Source organism: Meleagris gallopavo, chromosome 4 (assembly GCF_905368555.1).
Source record: "Meleagris gallopavo chromosome 4, MGAL_WU_HG_1.1, whole genome shotgun sequence".
Lineage (NCBI taxonomy): Eukaryota > Metazoa > Chordata > Aves > Galliformes > Phasianidae > Meleagris > Meleagris gallopavo.
Genome location: NC_139407.1, coordinates 40,078,440 through 40,094,895, shown reverse-complemented (window position 1 = coordinate 40,094,895; position 16,456 = coordinate 40,078,440). Strand labels below are relative to the sequence as shown.

Genomic DNA, 16,456 nt, shown 5'->3' with positions numbered 1-16,456 from the left:
CTCAGAGAGGCTAACAAGCAGAAATCATCTTATTTTAGTACTTAATGTCAGAGTGAGAAGAGTTGGCACAAATGCTTCTTGCTGGTTGTTTTTTTTTCTCTTTCAGAAAAGCCAGACAGTGCCTGTTGGGAGGCCCTGGCTGTGCTTCAGAGCAGGGAGCTCATTCCATGAGGTTTTGTACAGCCTCACATTTCTGCTCAGGAAAAAATGCAAAAATGTTCTTATCTCTAGAGTTTCCATTTTAACACTGCTTTGACTATATGCCAGAAATTGTTTGATTTTATATTCTTACATTGCTCACCACAAAAATGTCAACATTTATTCTCTCTTACCATCCTCTGCACTGAAGATTCTGCAGTATTTTAGTTCATAATAAGCCAACTGGTCCATTACTCGTACTCTGTGAACATCAGTTGCCGCCTGCTTTAGGCTTTCCTCCATTATCCATGGCAGCATCACTCCAAACCTTATTTCAGGAAAGACAAAAGCCAAAATACGGTTATGTAAATATTACAAGAGAACACTGTGAAAAGGGATTATCCAAGAATCTGCCCATGGAGAAAGATGCAGAGTGGATCCTGGCATTAAAACCATCTTAATGCAGATGTCCAGCAGAGCGCAGACAGTCTTAGCACTCTGTTAATCAGATTCTGATACAGGTGAAGAGCCAGAGCTTTTTCTTGTGTTGATGTCAATAGTTTCAGTAACCAGCTCCTGGCTGACTCCAGGACAAGCAAGAGATGAGACTGATGTGTCTGTGGGACCAAAATTACTCCAGGGGAGCATGGGGACTGCCCTTTTCAGACTGACCACATGGGTCATTTGTGGTGATCACTGCCTTGGTGACTTTCCTCGTGCCACCTATTGCAACTCAGCCAAGTCCATTCTTGAAGTGATGTATAGGCTACACCACTGCCACGAGAAGTCATTGATTATAGGGTACATTAGCAATAATACCACAGTTAACATTGGATGGTTTGTTAGAGCAGCAAACACCCTCCGCTTTGCTTTCAGCTATTAATTAACCAACCAGTCATTAAATGCTGCTAACAATTGATTTGCAGGGAATTATCGCTTAAATAGCGGGAGGTATTTAAGAGGAAAATAAATTAAAACAAAGAACTGCTGGATCCTTGGGCACAGAAAGGACTCCTTGTAATATAGAGAATGGCTGCTACAGCCCTATAATTACAGAGTGATAAACAGTCATTGGGAAGTGCGTTCCTTTCCAGAGACAATGACATTATGTCTCCTGGAAAGAAATCCCTTTGTCTGCACTAATTGAATGATCTGAAATGAATGATGTTATCAGAAGCCTAACGCAGGCAACTAATGTTATATTTATGAGTTATCAAAAATGTTTAATTGCAGCTGCAGTCACTCCAAGAAGTGTAATGGACACTGCAGCATCCAAAAGTATGATTGAGGGCTGGTATGGCACATTGTCTTAATTATCACGCAGAATTCCAAGTTCTTCAGTTGGTTCTGCCTCCCTCTGCACTGGCAGAACAAGTGAGATCTATTAACCCAAGTGCGAGTGAACACTGCCTCCTAATGACTTTTTTTCCTCTCTGTGGGCAGAGAGAGGGAGAGGAGAGGTTGTATAATGTTTTTCCCTGAGAAAGAGAGACACAAATCAATGTACGGTGCTTGTATCACCTGCGATTACACTCTCAGCTCCTTCTGCTGCAACTGCCTGCACCAGTGCCACCAAGGTCAACGCCTGGCTTGACTTAGAAGGAATCACTACACATTTCAGAGCATGTTTACCATTTCCAAGTCTAACCGTGTTTCACTGCCCTCTCCTGGAGCCAGAGGCTGAATGCTTGTCTGGCTTTTGGGCCGTGTTCTGCAGCATTAGCAAAGATTTAATGTGAAGGGAGAGGGCTGCTGTTCCTTCAAATCTGAAGTTATGGACAGACAAAGATGAAGTGGGAAAGTATTGCTGGAAAAGATTTTGTGGATACATGTCAGTTTTCCCCCTCTATCTATCTCTTTAGGAGCAAATTCTGTAAAAAGCCCTACAAAAATTTGATCCAGGGAAAGAACAGGGCTGTGTCCATGGTGGCTCTGGGGTAACTGCCCGAGAGGCTTCCGAAGTGTTCAATTGTAATCTCCATTCTTATTTCTAATGTTCATACATGCTGCAGGAATGTCCTGTCCTCCAATGAATGCAGACTTTCTGACTAGAATTTTAAACTCTTAAGGTTTCTCCTGTTTGTCTCCAGCTGGTTTGGTGAGCATAGATTTGTTTTGGCTGTGTCATGGGCATCTTGGAAAGGAATGTCCACAGTGACCTCTTGCCTTTACAGCTCCTCTGCCTTTTCCTTATACGTGTAAGAATATGAAACTTTTTGATTATCCATAAAATAAATAGCTACTTATAAAAGGCTGTAGAAAACAGCAGAAATTGAGCAGAACTTGGGGTCTGGGATATTTTGTGTTTCTATACCCTACTGATCTTGCACAGCTGGATCTCAGTATACTTCAGTACCAGGAGGTGGCAGTGGTAAGCGGTAGTAGACTGGAACAGAGAACTAGTTGGTAAAACCTCTGATGATGCAAAGCATGACTACAGCTGTGGAACCTTTGCAAAGATCTATGCATCCCTTCCGGTTTTACTTAGCAGCTTGCAGAGGGTGAGGGATAGTCCCTTTCCAGCCAAATGCTCTGTTTAGTCACAAAAAGGCAGTGCAAGAGTTATATGGTATGGAAAGATGAGCTGCTGCTAGCAAGGAGAGCATTGTGATTCCCTTACAGTATTTGAGAACATCATCAAGCTCTTATCAGGTCAGATAACAGTACTTAATCCTCCCAAAACACACTTGAGAATGTTTTGGCACTCCTGGAGGAGGCAGAATTAAGAAGCAACAGAGCATTTTTTTAGACTAAGGGTTCTTTTTTGATTGTTGAAGTCAATAAATGACCCAAGTATCCTCATTTCCTCACAAGACAGCAGTGCTTGGTGTCTAGGTCGAAGAGAGTCGTGGGGGGCAAGATAGTTGCTCAGCCTGTTAGCCACCAGAAAAGGGAATTACAGTATTTATTAGACTCTATTTTGTGGATGTTGATACCCTGCAAGATATCAGAAATTGTCCAGTTGAAGAACTGCAAACTTATTTTTCAGCAATCATGCATGCAAGCAAGGGAATGATCGAAAGTGGAGAATAAAAGAAAGGAGTGAACAAACAGATGTTGGCCTACCTTGGTTTGGGTTCTGATGCACACCATTACAGTAACACTGCCTGTCATGGGGCAAAGCAAGTTATATTGAAAGGTCTAGAATCACCGCTGTGTGCATGTTCCTCCCTTGAAGCCGTGAGGAAGACCAGTGGCAGCCCATCTCAAAGGACAGGGCTTTCCTCCATCACCAAGAGCAAAGAGGCAGGATTTCTTTGAAAATGTGGAAGGTGCTTGCCATAACTCTTGCTTGAATAATTTTTGAGATACTAGAAATATGTTGTTCAAACCTTTCCTCTGTCTAAGAAGACTTAAAACTATGTTTTTGGTCTCCTAAGAGAGTTTCCAAGCCATAAGAGTGTAAACAAGAGATGTCTTCCTCAAAGCTCACTCCAAAGCTCACTCCAGTTCTTCCTAACTTCATTTCCTAAGACCAGTGGGGCGTTAAAATGAGGTACCAAAAAAAGGTAGCTGTGCACATATTCAGATGTGAATCTTTCCAATAGAAAAACTGCTTCCAGTGATCGGCTTGTCTTGGGCAGACTGAACCTGGGCACCTCAAGCTCAGCCATGCATAAAGCTTATTCTGATATGCCTGAGGAGGAAGATCTAGCAGGAAAACTAAATCAACTGTGGGATATTGGAGGATACAATATTTTTAGGCAGTCGATGTGGCAAATTTTGATTGGCTGTACCAATTTCTTCTCATTACGCAGGCTGTATGTAATAGTGGTGCGAACTGCCCCAGGCCTGGGAATAAGCTGGTTCTTGCTTTTCCTATTTTAGCTCTGTGTAAGAGTATAAAGGAACCAATACAGCTAATAAAACAGTGATTGATTTAGTCTGTCTAGTGATGGTTGTCTCTGATTTTATCACCAGCTTTTCTCAAAGCAGTTACCATAGTAATGAAAAATATCTGCAAGGTCGTGGAGATTTTTAGGGACAACAAATGTACAGTATGGTGTCCAAGAAAAAGTGATTAAATGGAAGCCAGCTAGGTATTTAACTTAAAGGAGAATGTTTTGCCAAAACATTCAGCACAATTCAGTTTTTATGCAGTAGGAATTGACCTACCATTTATTTAATGTCATCTTTTTTCTGGCATTTAATCAATATTAATTGATCTTTATTGTTCTTAATTCAACTTAATGAAGTGTTGTGTGTTTTAAACAGCCATATAGCTGATGAAGGAGATAGAACTTTACTTTATTGTTTTTCTGTGTTGTTATCTAATTAGTGTATTTTTTTAGTTCAGTTTTACTTTGGGATTACAAATTCAAGTATCTTAATGTTCAGAGAAAATAGGAAACTAGAAAAGCTGCTAAAATATATGCCAGAGTAGCAGAGTAGCAACATTTGAAGTAAGCTTATTTTACGTTCCTTTCTGTTAGATGAGGAGTTTTTGGTGGATATTGGAGAATTTAGGTCAAGCTACAGTAGACAAAGACTGTGAATAGAGTTAACAGCAGTTTGAAGACCCCTGTTATTTTGCAGACTCCAGATTCTCGAGTGAGCTTTATGTGAGATGCTGTGAAGTCAAGGATAACTCAGGGACCTGCCAGTGATATAAGTTATCTCCTTTCCTTCTTTGTTTTTAAAACACAAAAAGCATTTTTTCACCTTTTCCTTAAATACCTGTTTAAAAAACCAAATGGATGTTTCAAGGTTCTGGTGAGCACAGGAAGGGGCTATGGGGAGAGCTGTTAGCAGTTCTGAAGATGCCTGAGAAGACTTTCCTTGCTTAGAGCTATGTGAAATATTTGAGCAGGGGAGAGAGGAGAAGGCTGACATTTGGATTAAGAGTTGTTGAGTACTAAATGTTTTTGAGACTGAAGATCTGGCAGCAAATAAGGTGAACTGAAGTGTAGCTTATCTGTTTGGCTGAGTTTCCAGGGTTCACAGGTCACTCGTCCAGGAAGCAGACTGATTGCTGAGGGAGGAGTGGGGCTGGAAAAATATTTTCTTAGCAAGGATGCTTTCACAGGTGCTCTTCCCTTTTTGTTGATTATTCCCAAACTTTTTTTTCCTCCAACTGTGTAAGGCTCACCTACATCTGGGTGCCAATGCGTGCTCCTGAAAGGTGAGGTTTTGATGAAATGTCAGGGCAGGACACTCCACTTTAGCCTCGAGTTTGGTCTTTAGCCGTCTGGGATCATCCAGCACCTCTAACTAAAGATTGATTGTTTCACTGACAGGATTTTTTTCAAGCCATCTCACAGCATTCAATTACAATGCAATGATGTTCAACTTCTGTATGCAGAAAATCTCACTCTTGGAAGTGATCATTTATGTTCCAGGCTCCTGTCCACAGGGGCTGAGCAGCTTCACCGTGCGAGCAATCCTGCTACACCAGCTCAGTTTGATATTTCAGCTGTAGCTTGTATGGTTCAAACAGCAGTGAATGAATGAGGGGAGCATTCCCACATGCCTTGTTCTCCATCCAAGGCTGCTTGCATGTAGAGATCCCTTGGCAAGTTAATACTCGCTGTTGAGTACATAAAAGTGAGGGGGACTTTTTAAACACCATGTTCACATCTTTGTGCACAGATTCTTTTCCCAGGATAAAGATCTTTTGACACTGAATGCAGGAAGCTTCTCTTCTCACCTAATGAGCAAGCATGAAATACACATAATATAAATGTGCCTTGGGAATTATCAAAATATTTAAAATAAATAAATAAATAAATAAAGCACGTGATGTGAAACTGATTCAAGAAGTGCCCAGTTACCTGCCCAGGTGCTTGCCTAAAAAAACCTCACAATCTTGTGAGCAAGCAGCCTGGGGTTTCTGTAGATTCACATTAAAACTTGCAAGGCATTGTTTTGAAGTGTTGCTGACTCTTCCTTCTGTTCATCACAGATCTCATTAGGAAATGAAGGAGAGGAAACTGGGCAACCATACTGCTCGGCCACGAAGCAACGCACAATGAGGATAATGAAGCCAGCAGCTGCAGGACAATGGGAGCAGGCTGGGGCTATTTTTGTTAGATGTGAACAATCAATTGAACATGTGAGACCTTATTGTGCTCCCTCCCCACCTTCTCCCCCTTTCTCAAATGCTGGAAATTTTCCCAAAGAGAAACGGCTTTCCTTTTCTCTTTGCAAAGCTGATTATCATCATAATTTTCTCTTTCATCTCCAAGTAGGTTTCTTTTGGAAGTCTTTGGCAGTTTCCTCTGAGCACAGTTGTTTGACTGTGTGGGAGTGATGGGTGGCTGCGTCACACCGGGCACCAGGAGGCCTTGGGCAGCATTCACAGCATTTAGGGGGGTGTGAGGGACCCCTGACCTCTCCATGGCTGGGCGCAGAGGATGGAAACATTGTCACAGAGTTATCCTCACAGCAAAAATGTGAGTTTTGACAGGGCACAAGTCTCACAGATGGAAAATAAACAAGTGTTTGTATCTGAGATGCATTCAGGAAAAATATAAAACTAAGATGGTACTCATCACTGCAAGTCTGAATTACCTCTGTCTTCATGACTTCCCTGTCAGAGCAGCCCTTTTCAATGTGTGGCTACATTAGCTCCAGCTTACAAATGGAAACAAATGCAAAAACATAGACCTGTGATTCATGATGTTAAGTGAGAAGGAAAGAAAAAGCATAATTTGGTCTCTCTCTAAACAGGAATACATTCTTCCTTAATGCTAGGATACAAATGTGTAACTCCTCCCGAAAACAGTAATGTTCCATCTATATCTTTTCAGTGTTTTGTGTGTCAATAGCAGATATACTACCTCCGATTCTCATACTTCATAATTATGAAAGGAATAATAATTTGGAAATGGGCTTTTCTAACATCTGATATTTCACGCTTACACTGAAGCAGCACTTACAGATTTGCTATTAATATTTTTCATTTTGAGTTGTTCAGCGTGCAAATCTTTTTCCCTTTGTGAAGCAGCCTATTAGTCACACACAATCAATATTTTCTGCACTTCTACCTATTATCTTAATGTCGCTGAGATCTGGCTGGATCTTCATACAATTCTTGCTACCACTTTAATTTCATTATAATGATGTGTTTACTTTCGTAATAGTTTAATCAAAATTGGATGTGTTTATAACACTGCAGCTTAGATTAACAGCTTAGTTCTATTTTACTACAAGGAAACCATAACATTGGCTGTAATTCCTAATCAATATAGCTATTATTCTTAGAATTTAAATAGGTTTTTAAATGGCCTTGCCTGTGCTACTAAAGGTGACATGGCTGTCCTATAATTAGTCTTTGACAGAATCCATTTCCAATCAGTCAGTTGTTTCACTCTACTTCCAGTTGTCAAAAATTGCAGAATTACAGACATTTTTTCCCCTTTTCCTACCCCCTTTGGCTGAATGATAGTGATGTTGTATTATGACAGCAAATAGTGAAACATCTCATGACCAAATCCATCATCGTAACACAGACGCCTACTGCGGAGGAAGTGCTGCTGGGCTGTGCCTGCTGTCTCCTCTGGAGCTTCTGCCCTCGGGGTCATTGCCTTTCTCTCCACATCTCCTCTCCTTTGGGTGAGTATTCCTCCAGTTTCCAAATCTACTTCTCTGTTCCAGGATTGTCACTATCAAGTCTCCACCATTTTTTCTCAAGATCAAGCTCTATTTCACTGTGAAGATCTTTGAGTTGAACTCAGCTCAGCCCTGAAAACTCAAATTGCGGTTTTCACAGAATGGCAAAGTCAGTGCTCTGACCTCACTGGTCACATCTGAAAAGCCTTAAACAGATCTCAATTCATAGATTAGGCAAAATTTCCGTCACCCTTTTTGGACTTGTTGCAAGTACTGCAGCATCACTGTAGATGTAGCTCTGGTGGACAGAACAACTAGAAAAATGAGCTTCTGGACAGACAGTGCAAATCCTAGTGTTGTAGCACTATGCTCATTCTTTGTGTGCTCTTTTATCACCTTGTTAGCTCTTTCTGAAGAGAATAAAATGGTATTGAGGAATGCCTTCTAATAGCCTACATACTTTCGTAATTTGGTTTCCCAGGTTTCCTAACATAAAGGATCTACAAAACTTCTTCCTGAAATAGCTGGAACTGAACTTATTTCTAGGCTCTGTGGCCCTCTCTGAAAAGACTGCTGCCCCATGAGCTTGGTTCTGAATTGCCCAGTGAAATGCCTGCAAACTGCAGTCCCGGTTCATCAGTGCTGCGGGGTACATCAAAGAGAGATGACAGCTTTCTTTTCAAATCAACTCACTTAAGAAGAAAAAAATATTAGAGGAAGGGGAAGGAAAAGCTCTCATCTCACACAGTGCAAAAAAAGCTCATTTTTCATGGTATTGGCTATGGACGATACTTTTAATCCATTTCTTAGTGAGCCTGAGTTCAACAAACACAGACTCACTCCCCACTGTCTCTAATGCATTTCCAGCCTGCTCCTCGGATGAGGAAGCAAGAAGGATCTTGTTGCTGTGAACACCCGGTGGCCGGGTCTGCAAAGGCCGTCCCTTTTCCCTGGGAAGAGTCTTGACAGTGTAGCAATGGCAGGTTATTAATACTTCTGATGGCTTCAAGTGCAATATCAGATTTGCTGCCAGGCTGGGGGTTTGTCTAGACGGGCTGTTTTATTAGATAGCAGATGGCTGGGAAGTGGTGTGCTGTGACAGAGCTTACTGACTGGAATGTGAATTCCCTGCTCCTGGATCAGAGTGGGAAGGGGCTGGGGTGGAGGATGAGGAGCACACAACTGCCATGTTCCCATCCAATGGAAAAAGCACGTATATTTTATGGAGGGAAATGAGCTTAACTGCACTCATCTCAGATCCTAAAGCAAGTCCAATCTATCACAGAATGAATTTCCCTAATACCTATTCTGTGCCAATACTGGGAAAGTGAATTTACCATCTTTGACTGTTTAATATTTGTGATTTTTGTCTAGATAAATGAGCAGTGGCAGAGCATATTGGCTGGACAAAAAAAAAAGTGTTGATCCAGATTCTGCAATCAGGTAATTGGATCCACACTGTTTATGCAGACCCGTGTGGGCAGAAGTTCAGGCTGCTTCTTTTGCAGAGAGGACTGAGAAAAAAGCCTTACTGGTGAGGAGTTTAGATTTCTGCTTCACTCTGGGCCAATCTCTGCACACTTAGATGAATTTATTTGCACCAGAGGCAGCAGCTGTCTTCCCTCAGCAACAGCACGTGGCTCTACAGATGGGCTGTATGTGTCAATATGGACCTAAGTATGAAGTTTGATATGTTCTTCCCTGTTCTTCCCTGACACAAAGGTTTCCGGGGGAGGAACTGGTTACCAAGTCGAAAAAACTGTAAGTTTTGTGCAGCAGAGCCTGCACTCTGAAGAGAGACAAAGCTTTGTTTCTGGCTTGCAGGATGGCAGAACAGCATTTCCAAGCAGAAGATAGGCCATCTGTGCTTTCAGGCGCTTCAGCTTATGTCCCCTGAGCCAGGCTGTGTGCTGGTGAAAAGAAAATAAAAAGTCCATGGCACGTTAAAACTGACAGCCCGCAACCCAGGTGGGTGTAATGCAGTAGCACACAAGCAAATTTTGGGGTTGTGATTTGAAGCTGAGTGGTGCTTCTTACTTCTGAATGGTCCTAAGGGATGTCTGTGGGGGGAGATGGGGCTTTGCTGGTAGCAGTGTGGAGGAACAAAGGCTGGGTGCATGTTTCTCAGGAGATGACATCATTGTACATTTCTACCACTGTGGTTCATTATGTTTTTGGGGAGAGTTTGCACCAGTTTGGCTTTTCCCACCATCATTTAATTACAGCATCTGCAGAAGTAGGACTGCAAAGTCACAGCTCGTTTGGGCAGGCAAAACCTGCCAGGGGTCCTGCATCACTCTTCTGTGCTAGACCTCAGCCACCAAACCTGGTGGGATGATTCCGAAGTGAAAAATTTTTGACCGGATTTAGCAGTGAACCATTCACTGTATTATCTTCACTCTGCCAACAGGTATTGACAACTTTTTTAATACAGGGGAATGCGTATCATTGACGTCAGTGGTGGTAATAATTCTTGTGATTGTTTTCCATGCAGACTAATGCCAGTGGCAAGCTGCTTGGTCAGGGGAGAAGAGATGCCAAATTTGGCAGTGATGTGCCAAGCAGAGTGTTTGCTAACACTGAGTAATGACTGCTGTGATGCTGAGGGCATGCAAGCAATGTGTTATTTCAATCTCCAAACACTTTAAGTGAGAATTTAGACCTTATGCTAATTTTTATATATTTAATTTATAAAGGTCTTTCTTTGTCTTGTCTGACATCACTTTACCAGTCTGTGTCTGTTACTCATCAACTAATTGGCTAAATGGTAACAGCCAAGCATTGCAGATACCTTAGCTCTCAAATAGTGGGAGACTTTTGGACTGGTGTGAGTTCACAGGCAAATGGATGTGCACGATGAAGGGATTTCAGGTTTATCAGTCAATAACACAGTGGCATCAGGATGTCTGGAGCTAGTACTGTTAATTTATTTAGTGCAATTCCCTAGGATGAATAAATGCATTTTTCTGCACACAAGAAGCTAATACTTGATGATAGCTGCACATTGCCATAGAAACCAAGCCAGGTTCAGCTGTAAGTCAAAGGTTAATTTATAATTATTTTTGAAGTCATCTCACTGAAATGCATCATTTCAGACAGAACTTGTCCAAAAGCTGGCTCCTTACTAAAAAATCTATCGTTCTACACTAGCTCTTCCAAAAATACATTAACATGGCTCCTGTTTGCTTAAGGCAGATTCTCCATAAGGTGTTATACAAGATAACTGTCTGGTTTTGAGTGTTTGTAGCTGTGTTTGCAAATGACAGCGTGACTGACAGCACAAGCTCCCCGTGGGATGGCTGGGGACCAGAGCACAGATGACTCATTGTGTATGATGTTGTTTCACACCAAAGTGTTTTCTCTATATACTGAACATGTGTGCGAGTCAATGGCAGAAAGTTCAAGAGCAAACACAGCTTCAGTGGAAACAAATTCACAGTGCCTGAAATCATTATACTCCATCCAAAAAGCTAATTTCATTGAGGGCAGCTGGTGAGCAAAATGCCCATTTGAACTCCTCTTTAAAGTGAGAAGTTCACAGGGATGGAGCCTATGTCTTCTTCAAATGCAGCGTGAATGGAGAAGCCTGACATTTCCTTCAACAAAAGCCTTTTTGCTCCAGGAGTGGGCAGGAGTGAGTTCAGGCCCCTCCTCAGAACTTCCCAATACAGCAGCAACAGCCAGTAATCAGAGAATATTTTTCTCTTCCACGACAGTCTTTTACCAAAGGAAAGCTTTCTTCCCACCTGTCTCCCCAGCTGCCTTTCTGACAGAGTTGTTTTCATATCAGGAACCATTAATTCACTCTGTTGCCAATTAACCCTCCCCTCCAGCCCTTGCAAATCTACAAGATGCATTAAAAGGAAGAAAGGAAGAAAGAAAAAAGGATAAAATAACAAAACTCTTCCTGATTTGATGCTGCTTTTAGTGTCCCCCAGGGACAACCCCAGCCTCAGGCTGGCATGGCTATGCAGAGGTGCCCACGCAGCAGGCTTGTCTCTTCCCAGCTGAAATAAAGCAGATCTGAGAGAGCAGCATGTGTTGTCAGCCTCTCTGAGAGCTGGTGGTGCCCCTGGATCATCCCTTCTCTTGGTAGGAAAAATCCTCTGCAATGTATATGGGGAGATTTCAAATCCAAAGGGATGTACAGCTAAATACATGAAGGCAATTTCAACTGTCATGTTCCCACTTACTAAGACTTCAGGAGGCCTTTGCATGTGGTCCATCAAAGCCTGTTGTAGGTGAAGGACTGGTTCAGACTGCTGTGTGACAGGGCGCAGAGGGGTCAGTCTCCCAGCAGTGATCCCACAGAAGCTCTCACACTGGGAGCTGGGGGTCATACAATGGTACATGGAGGACTCCTTTCATCAGAAACCCTTACACTTGCTCCATAGATTCTCTGGTGAATCCCTTCTGCAAAGCCTTTTTCTACATCCCAGATCTTCTCTTGCAGCCCTGGTTTTTCTGGAGCTGTGCAGCTAATGCAGTAAGGTATTCATACATTTATGGAGTCACCTGAGGCACAGGTGAGCTTTGTCAGCCCCAGAATTGCAGGTACAACCAGGACATGGCAAGAGGAGGCCATCCAGCTCCCTGTGCCACAGGCAGGCCACCAGGCTACAGCACTGTTCCTCTGCTCCAAACCACACCTGGGAAGCTGGAACAACACGGCCTTGAAACACAGAGATTAGGACATCCTGCAGCCCAAAGGATATCACAGCACATGGCCAAAGAAAGCCCTCAGAGACCCTCAGAGCATTTTACTTCACCCTTAAAATGGAACACAGATTTTCTCTGTGAAGAAAGAAATGAAATAAAAGCAGAGACAGGGCTATACCTTGAAACATGGGCACCTGGGGACTGCTGCCACCTTCTGCAGCCCTGTCTGCACACTTACAGGAGGTTTATTACTGCTTTCCTGCCTTTTGAAATGTGACACTGCAAAGCTTGGGGCTGGGAAAACCACTTTGTGATTGCATTTAAACATTTTAAATGTGCCCTGTATGTGTCCAATTTCCCACGAGGCATATGTAATGTGAGAGAGCCTTCTGAGGAGCGAGAGGCAGAGCAGTTATTTCAGCATTTTGCATGTCTTGTTCAATTTGTACTTAATGAGAGGGAGAGTGCTTTTTCACTGTTTCCATTCTTTAGATCAATTCATCTGTTCATCAGTGGACGCGGGCGTAAGTGCACAAAGGTATTTGCATGTCAGTGAGGATTTCAAAAAATGCCTGAGCTACAGTGAACCATCATATCTTGCTGTTCAATTCCATGTCCCTGATGGATTTCCCCACGCTGTTGCTAGGAGATGAAGATACTGCCTAACAAAGGATATATTGACAAAAAATTTTCCAGAACGAATCTATCTTGTTACAGTAAATACACTTTCGCATAGAAAGGTTATTGCTGGATTTGTTTCCCCAGTGGGAATGGTGGCAAGGGCAAAATTGCAAAAACCAAGTTAAGATGAAATTTTCCCATCACAAACATGGTTTTGTTTAGTTATGTTAATGTGAATGAAGACTTTCAGTGTATTTAATGCCAGAAGTGCTCTTGCCTTCCAATGTGTTTTGTTGCTAGGCTAATATCATGAATATGCCCTACATGTTTTTCCCTCTTCCCTTCTCCGCTACTTCTCCTCCCTTTCAGGAAGAAATGCTCCCTATTATGAAGGTTTCCTTTCTCCCCCCCTCCCCCTCCCCAACCCTTCTGGGAAACATGGATTCCTTTGTTTATTTTAAATCAGGGAAGAAGTGTGCATGACTCTGGACATACAAGGATTTGGCATGGAAGCAGCTGAGTGCAATGGAAAAGCAGATCAGCCTCTTGTTTTACAACTCTAGGACCTCTGCATTAAAATTTCATTGGAAATTTAATAAAGAATGGAACTTGAGGAATTCTCATGGAAAGGCTGAATTTCTAGAAAGTGATGAGTTTTCTCTCTTTCATCTGGCGAACATACAACAAACATCACAGCAGCAAAAGCAAACTTAAGTGACACAAAATAAAACTTATTCTCTTTCTTAGAGAATAAGTTTAGCTTTGGCCTGGTGACTTTACTCCCTCATCTTCAGCCATCATGGCAGTTGGCAGTTCCTATGACACTAGAAGTGTCTCCTTTCTATCTCGCTTCCTTTACCCATCTCCAGTTAGGACATGCCACTATCTTTTGCCTCATGTTGCAGTGCAGAGGTGATCCCACAGCTGGACAGAAAAATGTGAGTGGGGAAGGACACAGCACAGCAAGTCTGCAGCTGTTTGATTTTCACCTCTCATGATCAGTCCCCTTTTCTGTGGTGAGAGCAGGTAATCCTGTTTTAGTTTTAGTGGGGGTTTTAGTGGGAAGGCGTTGAGAATCTGTCTTTCACTGCAGTTGTTCATGTAAACTTTTGCAATGTGGATAAATATAAACAAAACTTGCTGGAAGCCAGAAATCTACTTTTAATTTGTCTATGCACTTGCACAGGACTTTAACTAGACACAAATGAATTCAGATATTATCTCTGCTTGTTTTGATAGGTGAGGGAGAGGGGACAACTGGAAAAGGCCTTGCACTCCCACTGTTTCTCTGCTAATTTGGTTTTCTGCTGTAATATCCTGTTTTGAGATGCATTAACCATTTAGGCTGAGCATGCTGGGGTGTCAGAGACTAGTGGTTGCAAAATTTAAGTCAAAACCAATCAATGTGTTTTTTCTCAGCTCAAAGCCAAGCAGAGAGAGTTTTATTCCATATTCAAAGATTGCTGCAATTCCTTTGCTTTGAAAGCTGGCATGGTGTAACATTTAGGTCACAGTGCTGTTTGCAGAACATATGGCAAATCGAGCATATTTAGACAAAATAAAATTTAAAAAAAAAAACAGTAACAATAGTGTCTTAAAGCACAAGTGGACCACACTTGTATCCAGCATAGAATTTGTTTCTGCATTTCGGTAGGTTTTGCTCTTGTCAGGTGTGCCGTGATGTGGGACTGGTGTGGTTTCCTCACTATGCTGCTCTGTGGATGCTGTCCCCACAGACCCGTTGCGTAGGAGGCAGCTTGCAGTTATACAGGCAGGCACAGCCAAATGGGGTAATGAAGCATTCGTAATGGAAAATTTTGCTTACCAAAGAATTCATCTGAAAGATGTTTGCGTATAGCTGTGACATCACTGGCATTGGTAGATATTTACTTAACTGTAACAATTTTTCTTCAACAGGCTTGAATCAGCATGCAATAAGTTGGTCAAATGCAGCTGAACTCCATGGCCCCTTAACTGTGAGTTAAATATATTTTTTGTTCCACTGAGTGTTATTTGAACATTTTCCAACATGCTTCCTGTAGAATAGGGACTGCCATTGCCCACATATTTATTTAGCTCACATACTGGCAAGCTGAAGTGGAAAAAGCCTTTTCACAGAAGCTGCAAATAGAAGAGAACCCTAGCTATATGCAAAATCCTATTTCTTCTGTGATTTTGCCCTAACAGAATATTTGCAACTCTTCCACTCATCACCTATCAACTGCAGACCCTATTTTTCTTATCCATACCAGCTTAGATATTTTTCAGTCTCTGAATCCTAGAGTTAATTTGTCCTAAGTGGCTCTTGACCCTGTGAAGAAGGGCTGCCCATGATAGCAGTGGGTGTTCCACTGAGCATCTCATGGCTTGCAGCTCTGCTTCAGCGCTTCCTGCTTCCCTAGTGCTGCTCTCTCAGCTTCTCAGTTTACTAAACTTGCCTTGCCTTGTCATCTCCCTTTCTTCTATTTTTCTCCCTCCTTGGCTCAGTCCTAAGTGCCATAGTCTTGCAAGGGCCTTCAAAGAGGGCATATGACCTCTTGTAAACCAGAAACCTGGCAGTTGTTTTCTTATGAGCTCCCTCTAGCCCCATGGGATAAGCATTGGGCTAACTAGTTCTGCTTAAATGTCCAGCTGCAAAACAGCTTGCTTGAACCTTCTTAGAAAAGCTGCTATCTAAACTTGCACTACGGCTAGGATGAGTGTGTTTGCTTGGATGGAAGTAAGAGATAAGTATATGAAAGATAAGAGCCAGTAGCATCGTGTACTAAAGGACATTTTAAAGAAATGCTCATTTCACATAGATGTATATGTAAGACTTCTAAAAAAAGGCACTCTTCTTACATAAAGATGAGGACAGTGATCTTAAGTGCATTACTGAAATTAGGGTTATTAATTTGAATATGTTTCAGATACCTCTGCTCACTGAAACCCATTCATAGCACTCTTCACACAAATAGCTGGGGATTGGTTTTCCACTCATCTCTTGAAGAAATCAGTATCTGGAAAATTTCTGTGATCTGTTCAGGTATGCTGAAACAGGCAAAAGAACTCCTTAAATTGTATAAGCTAGGAAAGCTCCAGAAACATCAAAAACAGTGGTTTATAACTTCCTTTAAACTGTAGACTATCAGACCATTTCCTGATTCAAGGATGAGTGCATGCACAGTGTATGATATTCTCTATATAAATAGTACTGAGCTCTTAGAAAGTGTTTTGGTGTCCTAAAAGGATTTTTTAAAATAAATAAATAATTAAACAAATAAATATTAATTTAAGGCAATTTTTTCTCTTATCAGATAGTTAGAGTTAATTTAATTGAAAAAAAAATTCTAGTTTTCATAATACAATCTGATGTATTGCTTTTTTTTGACAGAGAAAGAATGTACTTGGGGAAGTAATTAGTCGTTAACTCTTTTTTGCAGTTACCTCAGCGAATCCATTAGCACTAACTTCAGCATATATGAGAGCAGCCTGTCTTGTTTGTCAA

At 41.8% G+C, this 16,456-nt stretch overlaps 1 long non-coding RNA gene across 3 annotated transcripts in view; it reads left to right on the top strand.

Annotated features, from left to right (window-relative positions):
• The window catches only part of LOC146544481 (uncharacterized), a 30,878-nt gene extending 14,743 nt beyond the window's left edge, over window positions 1–16,135 (top strand). The window contains exons 3-7 of one of the 3 annotated variants that reach the window (XR_014883077.1): window positions 6,041–6,190; window positions 6,327–6,530; window positions 7,590–9,657; window positions 14,887–14,945; window positions 15,879–16,135. This is a non-coding gene — a long non-coding RNA (uncharacterized LOC146544481). Of the gene's footprint in view, window positions 1–6,040; window positions 6,191–6,326; window positions 6,531–7,589; window positions 14,946–15,878 lie in introns of all 3 variants that reach the window. The other 2 variants (XR_014883078.1, XR_014883076.1) reach the window with 2 other exon arrangements.
• The last annotated feature ends 321 nt before the right edge of the window (window positions 16,136–16,456 follow it).